This window comes from Hemicordylus capensis, chromosome 1 (genome assembly GCF_027244095.1).
Source record: "Hemicordylus capensis ecotype Gifberg chromosome 1, rHemCap1.1.pri, whole genome shotgun sequence".
Taxonomy (NCBI): Eukaryota; Metazoa; Chordata; class Lepidosauria; order Squamata; family Cordylidae; genus Hemicordylus; species Hemicordylus capensis.
Genome location: NC_069657.1, coordinates 86,695,142 through 86,711,755, shown reverse-complemented (window position 1 = coordinate 86,711,755; position 16,614 = coordinate 86,695,142). Strand labels below are relative to the sequence as shown.

Sequence of the window (16,614 nt, the reverse complement as noted above, 5' to 3'; positions counted from 1 at the left end):
TTACCGACTAACTTCTCCAACTTTCTTTCACCTGCTTTGGCCTGAGCTGTACCTGAGGAACGAGGTTCATTGGTTGCTCCTGCAGTCCTTCGTCCAGACCAGATGATATGAGCGTTTGCCCCTCACTGGGCCCAAACTCTATCTCTATTCCCCTTTCTTAAATCCAACCACCTCCTCCTCAAAAAAGCCTCTTTCTCTTACCCGCCTTTGAACTTACACAATTAGGACTCTAAGCTAAAACGCCTTATTGCAGTTAAACGTATCTTTATAGTAATATTGCTTTTACTACACATTTTTCTTCTCTGTACCCCTCCCTACAATAAATATCATCTTTTTATTTTTGAACTTTAATCTCCTCAGTCCAGTCATTTCCTGAGTCCACAACTCTGTGCAAATTAAAACTAACGTAAAACTGTTCCTTGCTGAACTAAATTTCCCCACGTAAGTCCAAAAGCAAATTTCAGTGTGTTCGCCAATCACCCTGGATTACTTTCATTAACACAGGTGATGTCATATATAGGTTTTAGGCTCTTTCCTCTGGAGCAGGAATTCCCAGCCTTGGGTCCCCAGAGGCTGGACTAAAAGTCTCATCATCATGGCACTATAATATGTTGGACTATAATTCCTGTCTATAATTTCCAGCCACAGTAGCCTTTGGGGATTATGGGGGTTGTAGTCCAACAGCATCTGAGAACCCAAGATTGGGAACCCTCTGCTCTAGAGGAAGGGGCAGAAGGATGGACTCTAGGGCTTGCTGATGACAAAGATAGGCAGCATAGGCAGGTGATGAGGTAGTGTAGCATCGGAGGCGGTGGGGAGCGGCAGTGGCTGGGGCTCCTCCATGCCCCCTCCCAGCTTTCCAAATGACAGCCTGGGCTGGCTGCGTTCCAGTTCAAGCCTCTGTGCATGTGCAGAGGTCATGAAAATGACCTTTGTGTGTGTGTGCAGAGGCCTGAACTGGGCCGCAGCTGGCCCAGGGCCCAGGCTGTCATTTGGGAGGCTGGCGGGGGGGCTTGGAGGAGCCCCTGCCGCCTCTGATGCTTTGCTGCTAGAGCTGACCTATGCCATCTATCCCGTGGCTTCCGCTAAAGGTATGGAGGCCATTTTATCTTATCTCACTACCCTCCCCTGCAAGCCAGCTCGCAAATCTCTGATAGCTAACTGTTTCCTTGGTGACTTAACTAAAGGTTTCAATGTACTGCAAGTGGTGAAACATCTAAGAGTTCCATTGGCGAGTAAAGAGAAGCAAAGATAGCAAATAATTCTGAAGTCTGATATGTCACAGTCTACCCCTCTAGCCCAGTCTGATTGGCTGGAAGACCTGTTCTGCCTAGCTATTGTTCTGCTGCTTTGCTTTGCTTTGACCCTTCTTTGAGTGCCTGACAATTCCACCTGTGGGCACTAATTTCCATCTGCCTCAGCTTGGAGCCACCTGTGAGAGGGATGACTCTTGAGTTTGGGTGCTTATATGGATGGAGGGGTGGTGCAGCTGATGGCACAGCTGGTGGTAGGCGGCTGACCTGTAGGAGGCTGCCAAAGCCAGCCGCCAAAGTGGGCCAGCCTTTGGCGTGGGACTGAGGTCTGGGGGGAGGGTATATTAAGGTGGGATTGGAGGTCTGGGCTAAAGTTGGTTAATCCTCCTTTTAGTGGGTTGTGCCAGGCCTTTTGCTGCCATGTGTTTAGGCCTTCTGGAAGGGTGATGTGGGGGGTGCGTCCGGCAGCCTTGGGGCAGCTATTATTGTTGTGGTGAGGAATGGAAAAATGGGCAGAGTTTAGCAGAGCAGTTGGCCGTTACAGGGGAAGGGAAACAAGTAATTTAGTAACTGTTTCCACTTCCACATGCCATGAGAGCTCTCAGGCCTTGGGGAGCAGTTCCAACTACTCTCAGAACCTGGCCATGCTCCTCTGCAATGACAGGACAGTTCAGAATAAGACCAAAATCATCCATGGCTAAATCATGGACGAGAGAGCCGACCTGGTTTGTATAACTAGACTTGGATGGGGGAAGATAGAGGCCCAGTCTGGGCCCAGCTTCTCCCACCAGGCTGCTCTGTTGTGGAGCAGGCTAGGTGAAATGGGCGGGGGGAGTGGCTGTGTTCCATCTATATATTTAATTCTCTTGGGTGTGCCTTTTGAACGTGCATCCTGGCAGCCCAGCTGATTGGCTGGGCTTCGGGGGCGCCTGATTGGCTGGAGCACCCAGGAGAATAGCGGCGGCGGCAGCCATGGCCGCTGGCGGGCCCGGCCTGGCAGCGACGGGGAGGACAGGCCTAGGAGCCGAGGCGGTGGGCTTGGCCGGGCTAGGCAAGGCGGCGGCGGGGGAAGCCGGGCAAGGCGGCGGTGGGCCCGGGCAGCCGCAGGCCCGGCCGTAGCTGTGGGCGGCGGTGGCGGGCCCGGCCTGGCGGCGGGTGGTGGCTGCGGGCCTGGCCCAGCCACTGCGAAGCCGAGGGCCGATGCGGCGAGGTGACCAGTGGCCGGGCGGCGCCCCCCGATAATGGGGCATAAGGTGGAGGGGAGAGGTGGCTGGCTTCGGCTATGAGCCAGGGCCGCTGGCGGGCCCAGACTGGCGACGGGTGGTGGTTGCAGGCCTGGCCCGGCTGCAGCAAAGCGGTGGTGGGCCCGGCCGAGGGCCGATGCGGCGAGGTGGCCGGGCGGCGCGCCCCGGAGTGCGGCGGGGGAGGGCAAGAGGGAGTGGGGCAGGGGGAAGGGGGAGGGCAAGAGGGAGTGGGGCAGGGGGGAGGGGGAGGGCAAGAGGGAGGGGGAGGGCAAGAAAGAGGATCAGGGGGTGGGGACAGAGGGCAGGAGAGACTGGGGCAGGAGGGCGAGAGGGAGGGGAGGGGTGAGAGGGGGGTTGGAGGGCAAGGGAGGGCAAGAGAGAGTGGGGCGGGAGGGGGCGGGAGGGGAAGAGAGGCAAGAGTGTGGGGCAGTTGGGAGGGAGGGAGAGTGGGGCAAGAGGGAGAAGGGAACAGCCAGCCCCAAAGAGTGCACAGGGGGGAGAGGTAGCCGGCCCCAAAGAGTGAACAGATGCTCTGTTCGGGGTTGGCTAGTAAGAATACTATTTCCCATACCAGGGCCCCTGTGCGACAGTTGACTTATACTGGGTGTGTATTTTTGCGGCTGGGTTCTAGGGATAGATTGGGGATTCTGTTGGTCTACCGTCCACCCCGCTGCCCAACTGACTCCCTAACTGAGCTGAAGGAGTTGATCTCAGAATTGGTGTTGGACTTTGAGTCCTGGGGGACTTCAATATCCACTTTGAGGCTGACTTGTCTGGTGCAGCTTAGGAGTTCATAGTGGCCATGACAACTATGGACCTATCCCAATTAGTTTCAGGACCAACTCATGTTGCCAGTCACAATCTCAATTTGGTCTTTTGTTCAGATCATGGGGGTGTTCCATGGGTGGGAGAGCTTGTGGTTTCCCAGTTGTCATGGACGGATCACCAACTGGTTAAGCTTGGTTTCACGGCCACGACCCAGCCCTGCAGAGTTGGTGGACCTATGAAAATGGTCTGTCCAAGAAGGCTGCTGGACCCAGTAGGATTCCAAAAGGCCTTGGAGGGTTTCAGTGTTGGTGCTGACAGTGATTCTGTCGATGGCTTGGTAGGAACCTGGAATAGGGAGCTCACCAGGGCAATAGATAGATTGGTCCTAAGTGTCCCTTCTGACCTGCTTTAAAGGTGAACCTTTTGTATATAGAGGAGTTACGGGGTCTGAAGCAGCAAGGTAGATGACTGGAACACAAGTGGAGGAGAACTTGGCTTGAATTTGACAGGACACAGCTTAGAGCCCATTTGAAGGTGTGTGCATCAAAACCCCACACAATTTTGGTCTGTGCAAATTGCTTCTGCAGTTTTGCAGAAATGCAGTTCCGCGTTTGGCAGAGTTGTCCCGGGTTGTGAGGAATTTGATTCAGGCAGTTTCCAGTTCGAACCAGACCCTGGAGACTATTCTCTGTTGTAACGCATTTAATGAGTTCTTTGCGGACATAATCTCTTGTATTCGGGCCGACTTGGACTCCACTGTTTTTGCAGAGTCTATTAAGGTGGTGTCCAACAATCCCTCTTGCAGTATTCGATTGGATAAGTTTCAATCTGTGATGCCTGAGGAAGTGGACAAGCTGCTTGGGGCAGTGCATCCTACCACTTGCTCTCTGGATCCTTGCCCGGCTTGGCTGCTTGTATTTAGCAGGGAGATGGCCTAGTTAATATCATTAACTCTTTGCTGAGGGAGGATAGGATGCCTCCTTGTTTGAAGGAGGCAATGATCACTTCTTAAGAAGTCTTCCCTAGACCCCTCAGTTATGGATAGTTATAGGCCAGTCTCCAATCTCCCATGGTTCGGCAAGGTGATTCAGAGTGGTGGCTAACCAGCTCCAGGCAGTTTTGGAGGAAACTGATTATCAAGATCCATTTCAAACTGGCTTTAGAGCGGGCTATGTGGTTGAGTCTGCCTTGGTCAGCCTCATGGATGACCTTTATCAGGGAATCAATAGAGTGGGTGTGACTGTGTTGGTTCTTCAGGATCTTTTGGCAGCTTTCAGTACCATTGACGATGGTATCCTTCTGTATTGCTTGGAGGAGCTGGGGAATAGGAGGCACTGCTTTGCAATGGTTCTGCTTCTATCTCAGGCAGATTCCAGATGGTGGAGGTTGGTAACAGTTGCTTTTTGAAATGGGAGCTCTTACATGGAGTCCCTCAGGGCTCCATTCTGTCACCAATGCTTTTTAACATCTACATGAAACCGCTGGGTGAGGTCATCAGGAGATTTGGTGTAGGGTGTTACCAGTAGGCTGATGACACCAAAATCTATTCCTCCTCCTCCTCCTCCTCCTCCTCCTCCTCCTCCTCCTCCTCAAGAAATAGCATTCATTCCCTAAATGCCTGTGTACAGGCAGTAATGGGATGGATGAGGGAAAACAAATGGAAGCTGAATCCAAGCAATACGGAGGTGCTCATTGCGGGGGATCAGAATTTGAGGGATGAGTTAGATCTCCCTGTCCTGGATGGGGTTACACTCCCACAGAAGGAACAGATACACAGCTTGGGAGTGCTCTTGGATCCAAGCCTCACCCTGGTATCACAGATGGAGGCTATGGCCAGGAGTGCTTTCCATCAGCTTCGGCTGATTCGCCAGCTGCGTCCATTCCTTGAAGAGAATGACTTCAAAACAGTGGTGCATCAGCTCGTAACCTCCAGGCTTGACTATTGCAATGCACTCCATGTGGGGCTGCCTATGTAAGTAGTTCGGAAACTTTAGTTAGTTCAAAATGCATGAGCCAGACTGGTCTCTGGGGTAACCAGGAGAGACCATATTATGCTGTTCTCAAACAGCTGCATAGGCTGCCAATATGTTTCCAGGTAAATACAAAGTGCTGGTTATTACCTTTAAAGCCCTAAACAGTTTAGATCCGGGTTACCTTAGAGAGCACTTCTTTATGATCCCCATCACATATTGAGGTCATTTGGAGAGGTCTGTCTCCAGTTACCACCGGCGCATCTGGTGGTGACTTGGAGCCGGGCCTTCTCTGTAGCTGCTCTTGGCGTATGGAATGTGCTCCCGGCAGATATCTGTAGTCTTGGCTCATTGTTAGCCTTCAAGAGAGCCCTAAAGACTTACTTGTTTGGCCTGGCCTTCCAAGGTTTTTAAACTGTTTTAAAGTATTTTTAATTGGTTCTAAATGGCTCTGAACTGTTTTTACATTGTTTTAACTTGTTTGTTTTAAATGCTGTTTGTTGTTGAATTTTACCTGTTGTGCACTGCCCAGAGCCTTTGGATCGGGCAGTATAAAAGTGTAATAAATAAATCTCACCTCTTCTGATTCCTAGGTGGGACTTGTGGGTTGTTCTATAACATTGAGCTAATTTGGTGTCGAAATATGACTATTGATGCCTAATGTTAAACATCCAATTATAAGATCAGTCAGTGATTTGCAAACAGAAATATGCAGGGTTTGTTCCAGCTACCATCTGAAATGTAGTCACGATGCATGTGAATTAGTGCAGCTGTTTAACAGCTGAATAGCAGTAACACCCCACCGCGTTTTATTCTTCATATTTCCATTTTACATAATGTAATCACTTGACTTAGAATGTTGCCTGGACACTAGAGGTAATAGTTCTGCTTGCTCTGGGATCATTAATGGCCACAAAAAACCCAGTACCTTGATTTTGCAGGCCTCTTTCCCTCCCACCCCTTCCCCCTTGCTGCACTGACTGAAATGTTACCTTTGCTACATCCTTGCTTTATCATGGTAAATGGAGCTCTTCTGGATCAGCTTTTTGGAATTTTTGAGCATTTAGGTTTTTTGGCATACTGGCAGAGGTTGCATCTAAGAGACTATTTCCATGTAACTCCATGAATATTAACTTTTTCATTAGAGAAGTTTCAGGTAGGGTTGCCAACTTGGGACTTCTATAGAGGACATGCAACTATTTGGGGGACCAAATACCTTTTTTGCATGTATTGTGGTGTCCAAAGGTCTAGGAAACAGCTGGAACCCTTTGTTGCATCAGAACACTGTGCTATCATGAGCACCTCCTCCTCCTCTCTCTCCTTCCCCTCCCTACTGACATCCATCCAATGGGGAAGCCAGAGGAGAGGTTCTGCTTCAGTGGCAGGTTGCAGACCCACATGATGCAGGGACATGGATAGGTGGGCCCAGCAGGAGCAGCTTGCTTCCTGTGATGTGATGTGATGTGATGGTGGTGGCAGTGAGACATTAGCAGTTAGCTAACTAACTATATTCCAATTAGCAGTTACCCTGGGCCCTGTTGAGTATAAAGGCACCTCTTAAAGTGATGAATCTCTTCTGTTTACTGTGGGGAGAGCAACTGGCCCTATCCAATCCCAGCACAGCATTCCTTCAGTGGCTGATCCTGGTGTTGCCTTGTGTTTCTTTTTAGATTGTGAGCCCTTTGGGGACAGAGGAGCATCTTATGATTTATTTTTCTGTGAAAACCACTGCAAGACCTTCTGTTGAAAAGCCGTATGTAAATGTCTGAAGTTGTAGAGCACAGCAAGTGAGTGGGAGACTGTGAGTGCACCACTGTGCTAGCATGCAAAGAGGCTGGCTCAGTAGCTTAGCTGGCCGCCCTGCTTCAAGCCAAGGGGGGAGGTTGCTGGCCTGGCTGAGGAGAGCAGGCTGGGTCATCCATGGGGGAGGAGGACAGAGGACTCTGTGTGTGTGTAGTAAACTGAACCAGGAGATGTATTTAGAGTTACCACGCAGGGGCCTTGAGAACTCTGCACTTAGACAGCAGACTGAGCACTCACTCACCTGGTCATCAGCTTCACAGTGGTAAGCTGTATTTATTCTCAAATTATCCAATTTTTATCAAAATACGCATATGATACCAATAAACCTGTGCAAATTTTATGCAAAAGGGGAGGCTTTTTGGAGACCTTTTTGGTGAAAAGCATCCCCCCCCCCCCGCTGCAAACAAAAACAAACAAGCTAAAGGATCAAACTTACTAGCAGCCAAGGAAACCTTCAGAGCTGGGAGCTTCTTCCAGCCTCTCCTCCCCTGCCTGTAACAACTTGTTTTGGTCTTACTGGATGGGAAAGCTGCTATTCAAGCTGCTGCAGCCCATCTGATTCCTAGGGAGATCCTCCTGGCACTACCCCCAGGAAGAGCTAAAATAATGGGTTAAAAACGAACTTCCTGGTTGCTTCAGGGGGTGTATTTTAAATACCTTTTCCCCTTCTTCCTTGGGGCAGTGCCAGGAGGGGAGCCCCTTAGGAATCAGATTGGCTGGAGCAGCTTGAGTAGCAGCTGTTCCAGCCAGTATGAACAAAATTTATTATTTATCTGTTTTATTTATTTTTACACTTATATCCTGCTCTTCCTCCAAGAGCTCAGAACAGTGTACATGGTTATTTATTTATTTATTTTTATTGTTAAATTTATATACCGCCTTTCATTAAAGCAATCCCAAGGCGGTTTACAGCAAAAAATTTAAACACAAGATGGGGAAAAAGACACAATTAAAATACTAAGTGAAAAAAATATTAAACAAATCTTCCTTCAGCCCCTCCTCCTTGCCTAAAACTTCTCATGCACAGCCCCATTCGGGAGCCAGACCACATCCCCCTGCGTCTGATGTCAAACGTAGGGGGTGGGGCGAGCAGGGCCGTCGCTGAGGCCGGACACGGGTCGCCGCTGTCCTGGCTCCGCTACTGGAGTAGATGTCTAGTACTAGAGTATTTCTTCCACATATGAATTTTGGAGAGATATTTAGCGCTCAGAGGGTCTAGTTCTGGGATTGTGCTGGTGCTTCAGCTAACTGTGTGAATGTATTTTATGGCATACTGGGCGTGTGGCTACTAGTAAACATGTTCAGTACTCGTGAAACCAAAGATTTGTGGCTGCGTACGGTTTCTAAAGTTCAATGGAATTATTTATTGTTATGCATCCTGACGTCAAGATCACCTGGAAGTTTTCCACACCCGGCTTTTAGCCTGCATCTCCTCCAGAATGGAGCTGGCACATTCACATGTTCAGCAGATTTAACCCAAAGTCCCTGCAAGCTATTGGGGAGCACTTCACACACGATTTGGATTTTTCACTGCTCGTTAGAGTCGATTTATATCCGGGGTAAAAAAAAATCCACTCTTTGCATCGAGTTTTTTTGGTTAGCGTTGGGTTTGCAGTAAAACTTCACAGAAAACTTGCAGTAAAGCTTGCTGTGTGGATAACTCCCTGTCTTCTGATCACCTATATTCAGATCACTTCTAAGAATAGTTACATTGGCAGGTGTGAGGTATGCCTAGAATGAAGAAGAACATACACAATTACCTCAGAAGGTTGAACTGTGCGGGGTCCATTAAACCCTTCTCTATATCTAAGATCTGTAATTTCCTGTTTCATCTATTTCCCAAAAGCAATGGATTTTCGTTTTTGAATTCCCTGTGCTGTCAGTGTTTTTAGTAAAGTTGGGTTATAAAAGGATGATGTCATTTTATGCATACAGACTTTGTTTGATCCAGGGCTGTGCTCTCAAACTATTTTCAATTATAAGCGGTGGCACTATAGCATCACTGGTTGACATTCAAGGCTGGCAAGCGCCAGCGGTTCCAAAAAGCCCACACTGCTCCCAGCATGTAGAGCACTGTCTGCCATGTTGCGCAAGAGCGTTCTTGTGCTAATACTTAAAATTTGTGCAGTCTCATTTGCATGGCATTGCATGCACTAGAAGTATTGCCTGTGTTGACCTGCACTGAATGTCAGCCACTGTATATAAAACACCAGTTCCTAGCTTGCATCTTATTGCCACACTAGAGAGTAACAAAGAGATAAAGGAAGCAGGACAGCACTGTGTGCAAAGCACGTGGCGACTTACTGATTCACCCTGTCTTCTTGCAGTGGAAGACAGGCTTTGGAGGGGAGAGGCAGGCTTCCCTTCACCCTACAAGGTCACCTGGGCTTTAGCATAAGCACTTGGGAAACTGGCCTGGAATCTTCCTTGTCCCATAGCAGTGGCCACTGTAGGCTGGGGGTGCCTGGGCTGGGGATGAGCCTGCTTCTCACTCCTGATCTCACATTCTATCATGCAGGCCACTGTTGTGAGTCATATGGGGATCGGCCTGGGTTATGAGGCCTAGCACCTTTCCACACTCCCCAGTGTGGTTCAAAATTAGAGCTTTTGAGCCAACCGGAACTTGCATTTTTAGACTGTTTGCTTTTTTGACTGTGAGGGGGCAGGAAACCTGTTTCTTCTTTTTCTGTGTAAACTGCTTTGAGAACTTTTTGTTGAAAAGTGCTATATAAACAAACAACTCAAATAAATAAATACATGGTGGAAAGAATGTACAAAAAACAACTTGTTGATGACAGCTAATGTAGGGTAAACTGCTGGCCTCGGCTGTAGTCATCATCTTGTTCTACTCCTCAGTGAGCAATCTGATGGGAGATCTTTTAGCCACAATAATTTTCCCATTCTGGTCTTCTGACCATTTTGCTTTTTCATTGCTGATTATCACAGAACATCCTGCAGAGGGCAGCAGAGACCAAAGTAGACAATTACTGGGCAGACTATTAAAACTGTGCTTAAACCTATGATGACAGTTATGATTAGAATAATAGATTGGCAATTTTTTATTTTTTTTAGATTGTTGAGCTTACATTTACCACTTGCCTGAGTTCAAAGTCTAAGGCATGAAAATGTGTCTTTCCCTTTCATAATTAATTCATTTCAAAGTGCAAAAGATGAAGGTGGCAAATGGATTTTCTCTCCTTCCCACCGCCCCACCACTTCTCTTGCATTGAATAGTGCAGCTCAGTTTTTCCTCTCTCTTTCATATTAATGTTATGGAGGTATGAGTTCCTCGGAATACATCTGAAGTGGATGAGTCCTCTTTTCTTTTGGAAAGGAAAAAGCAGGAAGTGCTCATTAGATGTGGTGGGTGGAAGGGATAAGCCACAGTATCTATAGAACATAGAACATTCAGGTCTGGCACAGAAATTGAAGCTTCTTGAATCTAATGATTTCCCTTTTTTATGCTATAATTTTCTTTCATAACTTGTTCAGTTCATTCACTTGGGTCCCTGCAGTGCAGTTTAAATCAAGAAGTGGCCTTAGGCTTATTTTCCAGTATCACAAGGAGAAATTGGAACAGGATTTGGAAGAGCTTGCAATATGCTGGAGTTCGGGTTATTCAGTGGTGCATACCTACTAAACATGGAGATTTGGTAACTAGAACACAGGGTGGTTGTCTGCCCATACTGTAAAAGTATTGTGCATTCTCTGAAGGCAGCATTCTGACATTGTGGTGGGAGAACAATCTGTTAAATAGTCTTTGACAGACTGTTTACTAGATTTCTGCAGTGCTGCGTATGCTTCTGTATTCTTGCTTTTGAACTGAAGATATGTGCAAGAAGTTTCTCTGAGGGCATCTGCTCATTCCTTTCCTCATGGAGAGCTAATCCTCTCTACTTAGCATGGTCTATTTCCAGTGCAACAAGTTGTATGGTAACAAAGGATTATGCTACTGAGTAAAGAGAAAAGCCGCTGAAGTAGATAGAAGTGTTAAGAAGCACTGGTGGTGTCATGCATAACTGAGAAGGGAAATGTTGAAGGTTCCCATTAATATACATGAAAAGATTTTGGAGTTTTCTGTGACACATCATCAGCTCTTTGAGAGGTGCAAAGAAGCTAAAACATTGTTAACGCTAAAATGTGGTATGATTCTTCTCCCCAGACACAGACCTTTTATATGTGTGTGATCACAAGATACAGAAATGTTTCAAAAAAATGTATGTTATTGTGTAAGGCTAGGGCCAGTGGGAAGGACATTGCAGAGTCTGTGGAAATTGCAGAGAAAGGTCTGGCTGAATTCTTTTCCATGAAGGAAAATGATTAGAGAGGATTGGAAACCTTCACAATGCACATAGTTCTGAAAGGCAGATTATTTCATTCATTCATTCATTCGTTCAATCTCCTAAGCAGGCTCTCAGGTCAGCAACCTCTGACCTCTGCTGTGCTGTCTTTATTTTGAAATTCCAGTTTCAGCTTTCACTTGTGCCAAAAGGTTTTTCATTGAATGTCTGTTCAGACTTGCAGAGCCATTTATTTTCATAGTTTGACTCTGGAGAGAAATTGGTACACTTGAAGTGATTAAACAAGCCCTAAGAGGAAAGGCTGATGAAACTAGGTATGGTTAGCTGGAACAGAAGACTGAGGAGTACTCTTCAAATACCCGAAGGCCTGGCACAAGAAGAGAGCAAACACCTGTTCTCTTCTGCCCCAGATGACAGGACTACAGTTGATCTGATGGATTTTAGTTACAGGAGGGTATATTTCAGTTGAACATTAGGAGGAATTTCCTAATGGTAAAAGCAGATTGATGATTCAACCAGTTACAGTGGGTGGAGCTCACCTTCACTGGAGGGCTCCAAGCGGAGGTGGACAGCCACTTGTTGGGAGGTGCTTTAAATCTGGGTTTCTTGCATCAAGTAGGGGGTTAGACTAGGTGGCCTACAATACAATTTCCATCTCTATGACTGTAATGAAGGCATTTCCAGAGTGGCCTCATGTACAGTTAAAAAGCCATGTCTGTCGTCTTCACCCTATGTGAATTGATGATGAGTTATATTTTCTGACCGATCTTTTTAAAATTATAGCCCAATTGGTATTTTTTAGTACAATCCATTGTTTGTTCTTGCAGTGTAAATGATCTGGACATACATGAATTCCTGTTGTCTAGATTACATGTGAATTGATGGTGTCCAGGGAACCCAAGGTCTTCCCTTTTGTTGATGGAGGAGCTTTTCTCATCCACTCTAACTCTGCTCCTACACTCTGCACAGATATTGAAGGAAAAAAATGTATTTCAGAAACTGAAAGCAATAAACTCAATGAAACATGTTTGGCTGATTGCTGAACACAAATGGAAAGGTAAGCTGGCCCTGTTTAGATTCTCGACAAGAATGTAATAACCTTAAATGAACTACTATCTCCAGCAGACTCTGAAGATATTCTCACCTTATTTAACTCTGATTTTATTCATCATGGGAACAGGTTCCATATCTCTTCCAATCTGTGACTGATGGGCAGGAATAATTTTTAAGGCAATGTGGATGAGTAAGCTGTGGTGGACTCCGTTTGCCACACTGATAGGAAGTTAGTGCTATCATCCATGGAGTTAGCAGGAAAAATGTTTTCCTTTACAGTCTGACTTAAACATGAACATGATATATGTTCAAGTGTGGGGGAGGTAGTGATACAGTGACAGAGGAAGGCAGCTGAATTTCCATGCAACTGAACCTTGAATTGCTCTTGCTGAACTTCTGCTTTGCTGATAGAACAAGGAAATACCCAAAAATGTGAATTTGCCTATTGTTTCACATTGATTTAAAACAGGCAGAACTGAACCAGAAAAGACTCCTACCCTAGGCTCTCCCATTATGTAACTTCTCCCCATTTGCATGTTACACTTTTGAGACAGTTATGATTCTAATGAAGTGGGTAAGTTAACTGATCCTTGAAAGCACACTGGCTACTTTATAGTTTGGTTCACAAGGAACCCCAAACCATGATGGGCTCGCTTACTCCAATTTCCTCCCTTTTGTGGCAAGCCATAGTTTGCTGTTGTATCTGAATTGGCAATCTGTTTTGCCCTCACACACAGGACACCAGCCACAGCCACTGGAGAGATGCTGTGTTGGGCAGAATAGGAAATACAAAAGGGTGTGTGTGTGTGGGGGGGGTAGTACTCACAATGAAATAGAGAAAACTGTACTAATGTACATAATACAGACGTGCGCACACACGACTTTTACCTTAAGAAAACAGTCATGTCCATCCACAACTATAGATACTTCATGGAGATCAAAACAAGTCCTATCTATCTATCTATCTATCTATCTATCTATCTATCTATCTATCTATCTATCTATCTATTATGGGGATATTTTCATATTATTGAATTTGTACACTATTATTACATACCTTTCAGGAAATTGGTGACTTATTGTTCTCTGCTTTGTAGATTTACCTTGAGGTTTGTCCGCTCTCAGCTTTTCCACTTGATGTATAATGCCATTTACTCTGTTGAAGAACTCGAAAACAATGTTTAGCGGTACACATTGTATAACTTATTGCATGACTATCTAAACATGGACCTTATTTTGGTTTTAATTTAACACTGTATTATGATGGTTTCTATCTGTGACTCTTACTTTATGGCCTCTACTTAACATTGTATCACTCGTATGACTAACCACGATATGGTTCTTGTTTGGGGCAAAATAGGACGTTTTGCCCAGTGAGAGAAGAGGAGAGCCCATTTTGAGAGGAGAGCTGGTCTTGTGGTAGCAAGCATGACTTGTCCCCTTAGCTAAGCAGGGTCTGCCCTGGTTGTGTATGAATGGGAGACTTGATGTGTGAGCACTGTAAGATATTCCCCTCAGGGGATGGAGCCGCTGTGGGAAGAGCAGAAGGTTCCAAGTTCCCACCCTGGCATCTCCAAGATAGGGTTGAGAGAGATTCCTGCCTGCAACCTTGGAGAAGCCGCTGCCAGTCTGTGCAGACAATACTGAGCTAGATGGACCTATGGTCTGACTCAGTATATGGCAGCTTCCTGTGCTCCTATTTTCACATTCTCCCCTGCTAAATATAAGAGAGCCACCTATTACACCATATTGGATTATTAGTTATCATATTTAATTTTTGGGCTGCCCCAATTTTCTATATAATATCACATATCTGACAACATTTCTGTCAAATCTCATGTTTGTAAGCCAAAGTGCACAACAGCATCCACTAGCTGCCCCACTAGCAGCAGTATTTCTTAGTCTGGAGAATGTCCAGTAAGAGACAAGTACTTAAACAATTTATTCTGTCTGTGGTGGAGGATCAGGAGAAACTAGTTCTGGGAGACGTTATATTAGCTGCATGACACAGAAAATTAATTGTTAAAGACGTGATGGGGTAATTCTAGTGGTAGCTGTGCCATTTAAATTGTAGTGCTGTTGTAGTGTTAGTATACACATAGACTGTAACTTGTTCCCAGTTATGCATGTTTAAATCCACTAACTTGAGTTGGGAAACTGAGACATAACTGGGTGCAAGATTACAAGCAAAGCAATTTCAAGGACAGACCTGCTTCCTTGAGTACCAGAAGTCGCCTTTTATTCTAAAATGAGAAGCTCCTGCTTTCCACTGTGCTCTGTATTGTCAGTAGAAATTGCCTATCACATTAAAAGTAGAAACAGCTTAAAATAGACTAAATTTCATATAAAAATAGGACTCCTGGTTTTACTCAATCATTCATTATTTCATATTTAATTCAGGGATAACCTCACTTGAATAGCTCCTAGTTCTATCGCAGCATTTCCGTTTGAGCTGTTCAGAAGCCAGACGCTCTGCACTATAGGACCCGCTTTGTGTACCTATCGGCTGCAGTGGTGCAGCAGGGAAGGAGCTTGCCTAGGGAGTAAGAGGCTGTTCGTTTGAATCCCCACCAGTGTGCTTCCCAGACTGTGCCTAGAAAAAATATATTTGTAGTCACCTCTATCGGGCAGCAGCGATATAGGAAGGTGCTGGAGGCAGCTGCTCACTTCAATGACAGTGGCAAAGGCATCATCTCATACTGCATGGGAAAAAGGCAATGGTAAACCACTCCTGTATTCTACCAAGGAAACCACATGGCTCTGTGGTTGCCAGGAGTCGACACCGACTTGACGGCACAATCTTTCCTTTTCCTTTTGTGTACCTGGTCATTCATTGATGCTTTTGTGCAAATGGTCTGCAGCTGTCAGCCTAAGAATTTAAGAACAGCCCTGCTGGATCAGGCCCAAGGCCCGTCTAGTCCAGCATCCTGTTTCGCACAGTGGCCCACCAGATGCTGCTGGAAGCCACAGGCAGGAGTTGAGGGCATGCCCTCTCTCCTGCTGTTACTCCTCCCCTGCAACTGGTACTCAGAGGCATCCTGCCTTTGAGGCTGGAGGTGGCCTATAGCCTTCCGACTAATAGCCATTGATAGACTTCTCCTCCATGAAGTTATCCAAACCCCCCTTAAAGCCATCCAGGTTGTTGGCTGTCACCATGTCTTGTAGAAACTGAATGGTCTTCAGTCTGCACTAGGCAGATGCCATTCCATATTATGGACCTATGCCTAACTGCACTTGCCTTTGAAGTGTATGGGATTAGTGTCATGTGGTGCTAACAGAACTCTGTTGTTTAACAAAATTATCCTCTGCCACTGCCCCTAAAACCTTTTAGCTTAACATTTTTAGCAACAGATACAAGCTGATTGTATATGTTGCTGCAGGCAGAGGTGCTCTTACCCCTGGACTTCTGGGTTGAAGACCAGGGCCTCCACACCTCCTGGGAGCCCCCAAATCCTTTTTAGTCTGTTACAGGTGGTGTGGTTGCATTAAAAATCTTGTGTGGGTGGGTGGGGGTCCTCCAAAGGCCTTTAGGTCCAGGCTCCAAAATTACCTCTGGCTGCAGACACAGTTGAAAACGATAATGTGAGTAAATGCCTTGTGAGAATTGAATTCTTAGTTCATATTGATTAGTGTCTGTAAGTTTGAAGCAGGAAGCAGGATCATGATACAGATTTGTAGTTCTTCAGTAGAAAAGCAGGGGAGTACTACTGCTGCAACTCTCACCTTAGAGACACTGCTCCCTGTTTACACCTTTTTGTAGTACAGCTGAGTGCAAGCTAGGGTGGACGTGTAGAGCAAATTGTTTTAGTCCAGTGAGTTTTCAAGTTTTCAGCTTCCAGGGAATTCTTTGCCTATCAACCTGTCTCTTGGAAATTTTTTGCATATTGCCAAAGGTTCTACAGAATATTCTAGAGAGCATACTCTGTTCATGCACAGCTCTTGATAGGTCTTTTTTGCCTGTACTCGTTATTTATTTATTTATTATTATTTATTTAGCAGATTTGTATACCACCCACTACCGAAGTCTCTAGGCAGTTTACAGCGTAAAACAAACCAAATATTTAACAGTCAAAACATATAAAAGATCAAATTAAAATACCCAGAAAAGCACACCAACTAACTAAAACTTGGCTAAAACTTGGCTGTCTTTAGTTGCTTCCTAAAAGCCAACAGGGATGAGGGATGGAGCTCCTCTAATCTCAGCAGGAAGTGCATTCCACAG

General features: G+C 45.9%; 1 protein-coding gene and 1 long non-coding RNA gene across 2 annotated transcripts in view; one reads left to right on the top strand and one right to left on the bottom strand.

Moving 5' to 3' along the window:
- Window positions 1-7,596, bottom strand: part of LOC128340965 (embryonic protein UVS.2-like) — an 86,727-nt gene extending 79,131 nt beyond the window's left edge. The window contains exon 1 of the mRNA XM_053286914.1: window positions 7,475-7,596. The gene's annotated coding sequence lies outside the window, so the exon portion shown is untranslated. The remainder of the gene's footprint in view (window positions 1-7,474) is intronic.
- LOC128340966 (uncharacterized) overlaps window positions 1-16,614 on the top strand; it is an 87,142-nt gene that overhangs the window by 40,926 nt on the left and 29,602 nt on the right. The gene's annotated exons all lie outside the window — the stretch shown is intronic.